Source organism: Vulpes vulpes, chromosome 11 (assembly GCF_048418805.1).
Source record: "Vulpes vulpes isolate BD-2025 chromosome 11, VulVul3, whole genome shotgun sequence".
NCBI lineage: Eukaryota > Metazoa > Chordata > Mammalia > Carnivora > Canidae > Vulpes > Vulpes vulpes.
Window position 1 is genome coordinate 19,225,401 of NC_132790.1, and position 8,634 is coordinate 19,234,034.

The following is an 8,634-nucleotide window of genomic DNA, read 5'->3' on the forward strand; positions in this document are numbered from 1 at the left end:
AGTTTTTAGGGTATAGATCTTTTACCTCTTTGGTTAGGTTTATTCCTAGGTATCTTATGCTTTTGGGTGCAATTGTAAATGGTTGACTCCTTAATTTCTCTTTCTTCAGTCTCATTGTTAGTGCATAGAAATGCCATTGATTTCTGGGCATTGATTTTGTATCCTGCCACGCTACCAAATTGCTGTATGAGTTCTAGCAATCTTGGGGTGGAGGCTTTTGGGTTTTCTATGCAGAGTATCATGTCATCGGTGAAGAGGGAGAGTTTGACTTCTTCTTTGCCAATTTGAATGCCTTTAATGTCTTTTTGTTGTCTGATTGCTGAGGCGAGGAATTCCAGAACTATGTTGAACAGCAGTGGTGAGAGTGGACATCCCTGTCTTGTTCCTGATCTTAGGGGAAAGGCTCCCAGTGCTTCCTGTTGAGAATGATATTTGCTGTGGGCTTTTCGTAGATGGCTTTTAAGATGTCAAGGAAAGTTCCCTCTATCCCAACACTCTGAAGGGTTTTGATCAGGAATGGATGCTGTATTTTGTCAAATGCTTTCTCTGCATCTAATGAGAGTATCATATGGTTCTTGGTTTTTCTCTTGCTGATATGGTGAATCACATTGATGGTTTTACGAGTGTTGAACCAGCCTTGTGTCCCGGGGATAAATCCTACTTGGTCATGGTGAATAATTTTCTTAATGTGTTGTTGGATCCTATTGGCTAGTATCTTGTTGAGAATTTTTGCATCCATGTTCATCAGGGATATTGGTCTGTAATTCTCCTTTTTGGTGGGGTCTTTGTCTGGTTTCGGAATTAAGGTGATGCTGGCCTCATAGAACGAGTTTGGAAGTACTCCATCTCTTTCTATCTTTCTAAACAGCTTTAGTAGAATAGGTATGATTTCTTCTTTAAACGTTTGATAGAATTCCCCTGGGAAGCCCTCTGGCCCTGGACTCTTGTGTCTCGGGAGGTTTTTGATGACTGCTTCAATTTCCTCCCTGGTTATTGGCCTGTTCAGGTTTTCTCTTTCTTCCTGCTCCAGTTTTGGTAGTTTGTGGCTTTCCAGGAATGCGTCCATTTCTTCTAGATTTCCTAATTTATTGGCATACAGCTGTTCATAATATGTTTTTAAAATCGTTTGTATTTCCTTGGTGTTGGTAGTGATCTATCCTTTCCCATTCATGATTTTATTAATTTAAGTCTTCTCTCTCTTCAAATTAAATATCTGAACGCCCATGTTTAGTGCAGCATGATTCATAACAATCAAGACATAGGAGCAATTTAAATGTCCATTGACAAATGGATCAAGGAAATGTTGACTGTACACACAATAGAATATTATTCACCCTTAATAAAAAGAAGGAAATTCTTCCACTTGTGACAACATGGATGAACCTGGAGACATTAGCTAGGTGAAATAAGCCACACAGAAGGAAAAATACTACAAGATATCACTTATGCAAAATAGTCAAATTCCTAGAAGCAGATAACAGTACAGTCATAGCCAGGGGCTTGGAGAAGGAGGCAATTATTAATCAAATTAGGTATTAGTAAAAGGATGCTATGTTTCAGTTATGTAAAATGAGTAAGTCCTAGAGGTACTGTATAGCATAGTGCATACAGCTATTCAAAGAACCATGTCCACTTTCACAATAAATTTTTTAAAAAAGATTTTACTTATTTATTTGTGACAGAGAGTGAGAGAGAGCATGAGCAAGGAAGAGGGGAAGATGGAGAGGGAGAACCAGATTACCTACTGAGCAAGGAGCTGAAAACCAGGCTCTATCCCAGGACTCGGGATCATGGCCTGAGTCAAAGGCACACCCTTAACCAACTGAGTCACCTAGGCATCCATCCCACAATTATTTCTGAAATTCCTCAGGTAACAATTGTTCTCAGCACTGTCAGTTTTGTAATGTTTGTCACCTTCTTTTTCCTCTCATTTGATCATCTAGCTGTTACCTGAGCATTACTATTTCCTCTATATCCTACAGATAAAATCAACATCGTTAATAACAATAATGACAATCACCTTCCACTGGTACCTACCAAACGTGATTTTGTTATGCCTTAGGAACCAATGTTAATATGTTTTCAGAATGTACAGAAAGGACTGAGAAAATAATTTCCAAAATGTTGGGAGTGATCGATTCTGGATATTGGAATTATGAGTGGGTTATTTTTTTCTTTTTTAATGTTTTTGTTTTTTAATGTTGTTCTTCAATAGATAACAATCTAGGGGATCCCTGGGTGGTTCAGCGGCTTAGCACCTGCCTTTGGCCCAGGGCGCGATCCTGGAGTCCCAGGATCAAGTCCCACATCGGGCTTCTGGCATGAAGCCTGCTTCTCCCTCTGCCTGTGACATACTCTGCCTCTCTCTCTCTCACTCTATGTCTATCATAAATAAATAAATAAATAAATCTTAAAAAAATAAGAAGACCACAATCTATTGTCAATATAGGAAAAATATAAACGTGAAAATCTAAACAGCACTTAGTTGAGGATGCCCTAAACTAAAGTTACATTATTGCATCTGATTTCAGTCTTTATAAAGTAGCTGCTATAGGACCAGGCCTCTCGCTGAAAGCAAATATAAAACAAAATATGGAACAACTATATTCAGACATTGGGCAAAAGCTAATTCAGAAAGTAATCCTGCACAGCAAGGCAATAAATAAGCTGAGTTCCATGGTCCTACTAACTTTATGCCTAGAGGCATTCTCAGAACTGAAACCATGGAGCTGAAACCTAAGTAGAGCATGATGGCCTCGTGGAGCTGAGGGGAAAGAGATCCATAACTGATGAGTGCCAAAACATTTGGAAACAGTGAAAGAGAGTATGAGAAAGGAAGGAAATGAACAGTAAAGGGGCTTTAGGAATCTGAACAAGTTTTCGCTGTTCATTAAGATAGCCAGGCAGAGGGTAAGACAGGGTATGCCCCTCAAAAAGTAATTATTAGGAAGCCCAGGTAAGGCAACAAGATTTTGGAATATTAGCCATCTAGAGTGGAAGGGCTTCATTGAAAACTCCTGGCAATGAGTTGCTACCTCTCAGAGGACAGGTCTTAGGAAAAAAACTGTGATGAGTATTCTAACTCTCCATATATAAAATGATAGGAATAGAAAAAAATAAATAGCACATGTAAAATGGAATAATAAGAAGTACTCAAACAGAAGGCAAGAGAGAGGAAAAGAACAAGGAATACATGGGAAAAAATGGAAAGCGAATAACAAGATGGTAGAAATAAACCTAATTGTATTTATAATTCCATTAAAAGTAAATGGATAAAAGATTCTAATTTAAGGAGGAGGAGACCTTAAACTCTCCTTATCCCATGGACACAACTAGATAACACTTACATCATTTAATAACCCAGAAAATGACCGGAAGATTGAGAACAAACTCCAAACATCATGTATAAAAGAGGCACACTGAAGGAGATAGGAAGGGTGAAGACACACTTTGGGAATGAAATGGACTGTGGAAGTGAGGAGGTAGCCACTGGTACAGAGAAGGGCAAAAAACAGTCATACCAGGGAGCTTGCTTTGGGAAGATGAAGCCATGTATCATTTGGCTTTGAAAGGAGGGAGGAGTGAATCTTTTGAGTTCTCAGAACTATTAAATTCCAACTACAGCATAGAATTTAATAAATTGGCAAACTTGGCTCTAGGAGAGACTGGGAAGCCCTTGAAGAGATAGCACAACAAACAGCCAGGGAAGATACAGCATGTATGTTGTATCCAGTAGTTTGAAAAACTGTGGGGGCAGTCAGGCTGGAGAGTTAATTACTCATCTCAAAGTATGCCACAGATAGACAGGCTCACAGGGAGACCCCTCTGGGAACACAGGAGCTGACAGGTACTATTTTTCCTCTCACTTCTACCATAAACACAGGTCACCTGCAGGAACCTGCACAGTGCTGACACTTACACCCACACATTGGCAGTGTGATCCTTAGAGTCACACCTGCCTCAGTCTTGGCTCCATGGGAGGCCTCCCACAGAGTAACCTGAACCCCACCAACACCTCATCTCCTGACCCACACATTTTGTAGGACCTCAGTTTTGGCAGCAGCAGGTCTCATTGACAGATTGGACCAGATAGATCTAACTGATATATTCAGAACAAACCATCCTAAAACAGAAGAATACACATTGTTTTCATTGTTTTCAAGTGCACATTAAACAATCTCCAGTATAGATCACACATTAGCCCACAAAATAAGTTATGAAATTAAAAAACAGTGAAGTCATAACATGCATATTTCCATACACAATACAATGACTAAAAAGCAAACAAAGAAGATATCTGGAAAGAGGACAAAACATGGAAGCTAAATATCATGCTATTACACAATGAATGGGTGAATCAAGAAATCAAATTAGAAATGGAGGCTCTGGGTACCTCAGTCAGTTGAACATCTGACTCTTGATTTCAGCCCAGGTCATTATCTAGGCTCATGATTGAGCCCCACATTGGGCTCCATCTGAACATGGAGCCAGCTTAAGACTCACCTCCTCTCCCTCTCTTCTGCCCTCCCCAGCTAGTTGTGTGCATGATCTAGAAGAAAGAAAGAAAGAAAAGAAAGAAAGAAAGAAAGAACAGATAGAATATGAAAACGTTTCCTAAAAGAGGAAATAAAGAACACACGGAGACCATCAAAAATAAAAACACAATGGTCATAAATATTTGGGATGCAGCAAAAGCTTTTCTAAGAGGGAAGTTAATAGCAATATAGGCCTACCTCAAGAAGCAAGGAAAATACCAATAAACAACCTAACCTTACACCTAATGGACCTATAAGAGGAACATCATATTAAGGTTAAAGCCAGCTTAAGAAGGGAAATAATAAAGCTTAGAATGAAAATAAATGATAGAGAAACTAAAAAGCAATAACAGATCAATGAAACGAGGAGCTGGTTCTTTGAAAAATTTGTAAAATTGATGAACCCCTAGCCAGACTTATGAAAAGGAAAATAGAAAGGACCCAAATAAATAAAATTATAGCTGAGAGAGGAGAAAAATAGCAGGATCTTTCTAGAAATGTCTCCTGAGTGTAACAAAATCAAAAATAAAGTAATAACAAAAGAACCCCTCATACACTGTTGGAGGGAATGCAAATTGTGCAGCCACTTGTGAAAAGCAGTATGGAGGTGACTCAAAAACTAAAACCAGTATTATCATATGATCCAGTAATTCCATAACACGGTATTTACTCAAAGAATGCAAAAACACTAATTTGAATAGATATATGCACCAGTGTGTTTACTGCAGCATTATTTACAGTACTCAAATTATGGAAGCAGCCCAAATGCCCATCAACAGAAAAAATAAAGAAAAAGAGACCAAAAAATAGACTCAATTATAGAGAACTAATGGTTACAAAAGGGGAGTGAGCGGGGGGAGGAGGGAAGTAGGTGAAGGTGATTAAGAGTATCCTTATCATGATGAACACTGAGTAATATACAGATATTTGAATCACTATATTTCACTCTTGAAACTAATGTAGCATTGTATGTTAATTATACCTGAATTAAAATTAAAAATAAATAAAAGCCTATAGGGTACCACAGTATTCCAAAAGACTTTATTCTTTATTATTTGATGCATCACTATCTATTGAATTTTTCCCATGAATGCACAGATGAACTAATTATTAGGACGTTTATGACAGCATTTCTTCCTATTAACAGGTCAAAACGAGGATAAAATAATCTCAGTAGATGCTGTAAAAGGCATTTAATAAAGTTTACTTTCATTATTAAGGAGCATTTTAAGTAAAATAGGAACTTAGGTGTATATCATTTTTTTTTTAAGATTTTACTTATTTATTTGAAAGAGAGAGAGCGCTCAAACAAGCAAACTGAAGGTGAGCAGATGAGGGAAAGGGAGAAGCAAGCTCCCATGGAGCAAGGAGTCTGACTTGGGGCCAGATCCCGAGACCCCAAGATCATGACCTGAGCCAAAGGTAGATGCTCAAACGACTGAGCCGCACAGGCTCCCCGGTATGCCTCATTTTAAAAGGAATTTGAATATACTGCCTTTTATGATGTTACATATTATTTGAAAACAAAAACTAGCATCATGCTTAACGGTGAAATGTTAAAACATTCACATTAAATTCTGGGTTCAGAAAAGATACCTGTTTGCAAAGAGTTAATTAATGCAATAGAAATTAGAAGTAGAAACTAGAATTACGAGGTGCAAGGACTGGAAAGGAATGGTAACATCATTATTTGTAAGTGAATATTATTTTGCCTGGAAATCTTAATAAAATGGTGAAAACTGATTGGAAGCAATAAGAAATATATAAACAAACTAGTATTATGTATGCTTTTTTATATATTAATGAGAACTATGAGAGAATTTATTAAATGTAGCTCCAGTTCATACCAGCATCCTCTTCCAAATGTTCAGTTGTCATGTTAACAGAAATGGTCAAAATCAAAGCAAGGGAAAATTATACTCCAATGCGGATCATAGACATCAACATGAATACATGGAGAAAGACCCCTAATTCCCAGATGGGAAATTTAAATACTATGAATGTTTCCTAAATCCTTGATTCTCACATATAAGTGTTCTCACTAATTCTCTCTGTGAGAGTTTGTCAAAAATAAATATTTCTGAGCTCCGGAGATTTTCAATAGGTTGGTGGTGGAACAACGAAATCTGCCTTTCTAACAAGTATTCTTGAGGATTTTGATGTGATTATTTCATGGACCATATTTTGAGAAGCACTCCCCAGAAACACGCTAAAATCAAGTGCAATTATAATTAAAATCCATACGCATTTCTGATGGGAACTTTAACAAGATAATTCTGAAGTTTATCCAGAAGAATACTTGTGAAACTCTTCACAGTATATATTTGAAAAACATTTTGAAACAGTAAATATTTGAAAAACCCACTGTGGTAGGGGTGAGGGTGGGAAATTTAACCTACCTGACATTAAGATATATGGTTAAATCTGATTAATTTATATGTATTGTATTCGCTCAAAAACCAAAATGTCAATGAAATAATGTAGACAAGAATCAAAACCAAGAATTTAAGGAAATGAATGATACAAGTGTCATCTACCTTAATAGAGACAGGTGTATTACTTAAAATTGGTGTTAGGATATCTGGCTATCTGGAAACAAAACACTCTCGCAACAATTCTGAATCTCTCCCCAAATCCAGATGGATTAAATATCTCAGTGTAAGACAAAACAAAACCAAAGACGCCGTACTATTACTAGTAGAAAATGTAAGTGAATACTATCTGTGATCTTTCTGTGGGAAAGGACCTCCTAAGGACGACATGAAAACTATAATCTTTAAGTTAAGGTTATTAAAAAACAATGTAAAAAAGAGCAGTTAAATAAAGAATATATGTATTTAACATATAAACAACAAATAGGAAACTAGGACATCAAAGAGCTTCTGAAAAGAATAAAAAGAATAGCGATGAAAATGATGCAAACAGGATGTTAAACACACAATTCAAAGAAATGTAAATACCCCAAGACTGACTCTGTAAAGAATGTTCATCGTTACTTAGAGAAACAAAAATAATAGCTATTGTATCTCTCACATTAGATTAGCAAAGGTGAAATAGATTGAAATCATCCACTATATTTTTGACAATAGGGCAGATATGAAAAACGTAAGTCTGTATCATTTATAAAATCTCTTTGGAAGGCAATCTGAAAGTAGTAAAAATTTACAAAATGGACCTGCCTTTTGTTTCTGAACAATGCTATTTTTAGTAGTTTACATTTTCTTTTAAATTTTTTTTTAATTTTTATTAATTTATGATAGTCACAAAGAGAGAGAGAGAGAGGCAGAGACACAGGCAGAGGGAGAAGCAGGCTCCATGTACCCGGAGCCCGACGTGGGATTCGATCCCGGGTCTCCAGGATCGGGCCCCGGGCCAAAGGCAGGCGCCAAACCGCTGCGCCACCCAGGGATCCCAGTATTTTACATTTTCAAAATAAGTATGCATAAAACTTTGATTCAAAGGTTATTCATGTATAGGATTGTTACCAGGATAAAACAATTTACAGTCTAACAGTAGGTGCACTAAATAAATTATTTTCCTATACAATATGCTCTATACCATATAGAGAAATGAACAGTACAGATGTGTGAATTTTACAGACATAGGTTGAATTCTTTCCCTCTACTTCTTAGCTCTTTGGCCTTGGCCAGTTGATTTAGCTCCTTTATGCCTCCTGTTTCCTAGTGTAAAATGTATATAACACCACAAATTCATAGTATGGATGTACAGATTAAATTAAGCACTTAAAGGAAACTAGTTCGCACAATGCCTGACAAGTACATTGAAAGAAATGGCTGCTGTGATCACGATACACTAACCTTAAGTCATTAAAAGTAAGTAGATCTATATTTTCCATAGAAAGATGTTGTTCAGATTGTTGAGTTAAAAAAATGGGTTGCAAAATAACATGTTTGGTTATGAACAACATGTGGGGTTGTGTGTGTGTGTGTATGGGTGCGTGTGCGCTGTATATCCTTTTGTCCCTCTGAAGATAATTCCATTAAAGAATATCCTTACCAAATGAATAAACCCTTAACCACAACAAAAATTTAGCATCATGTAGAGACTGCACAATACATTTGAAGAATGATTCTCTCTC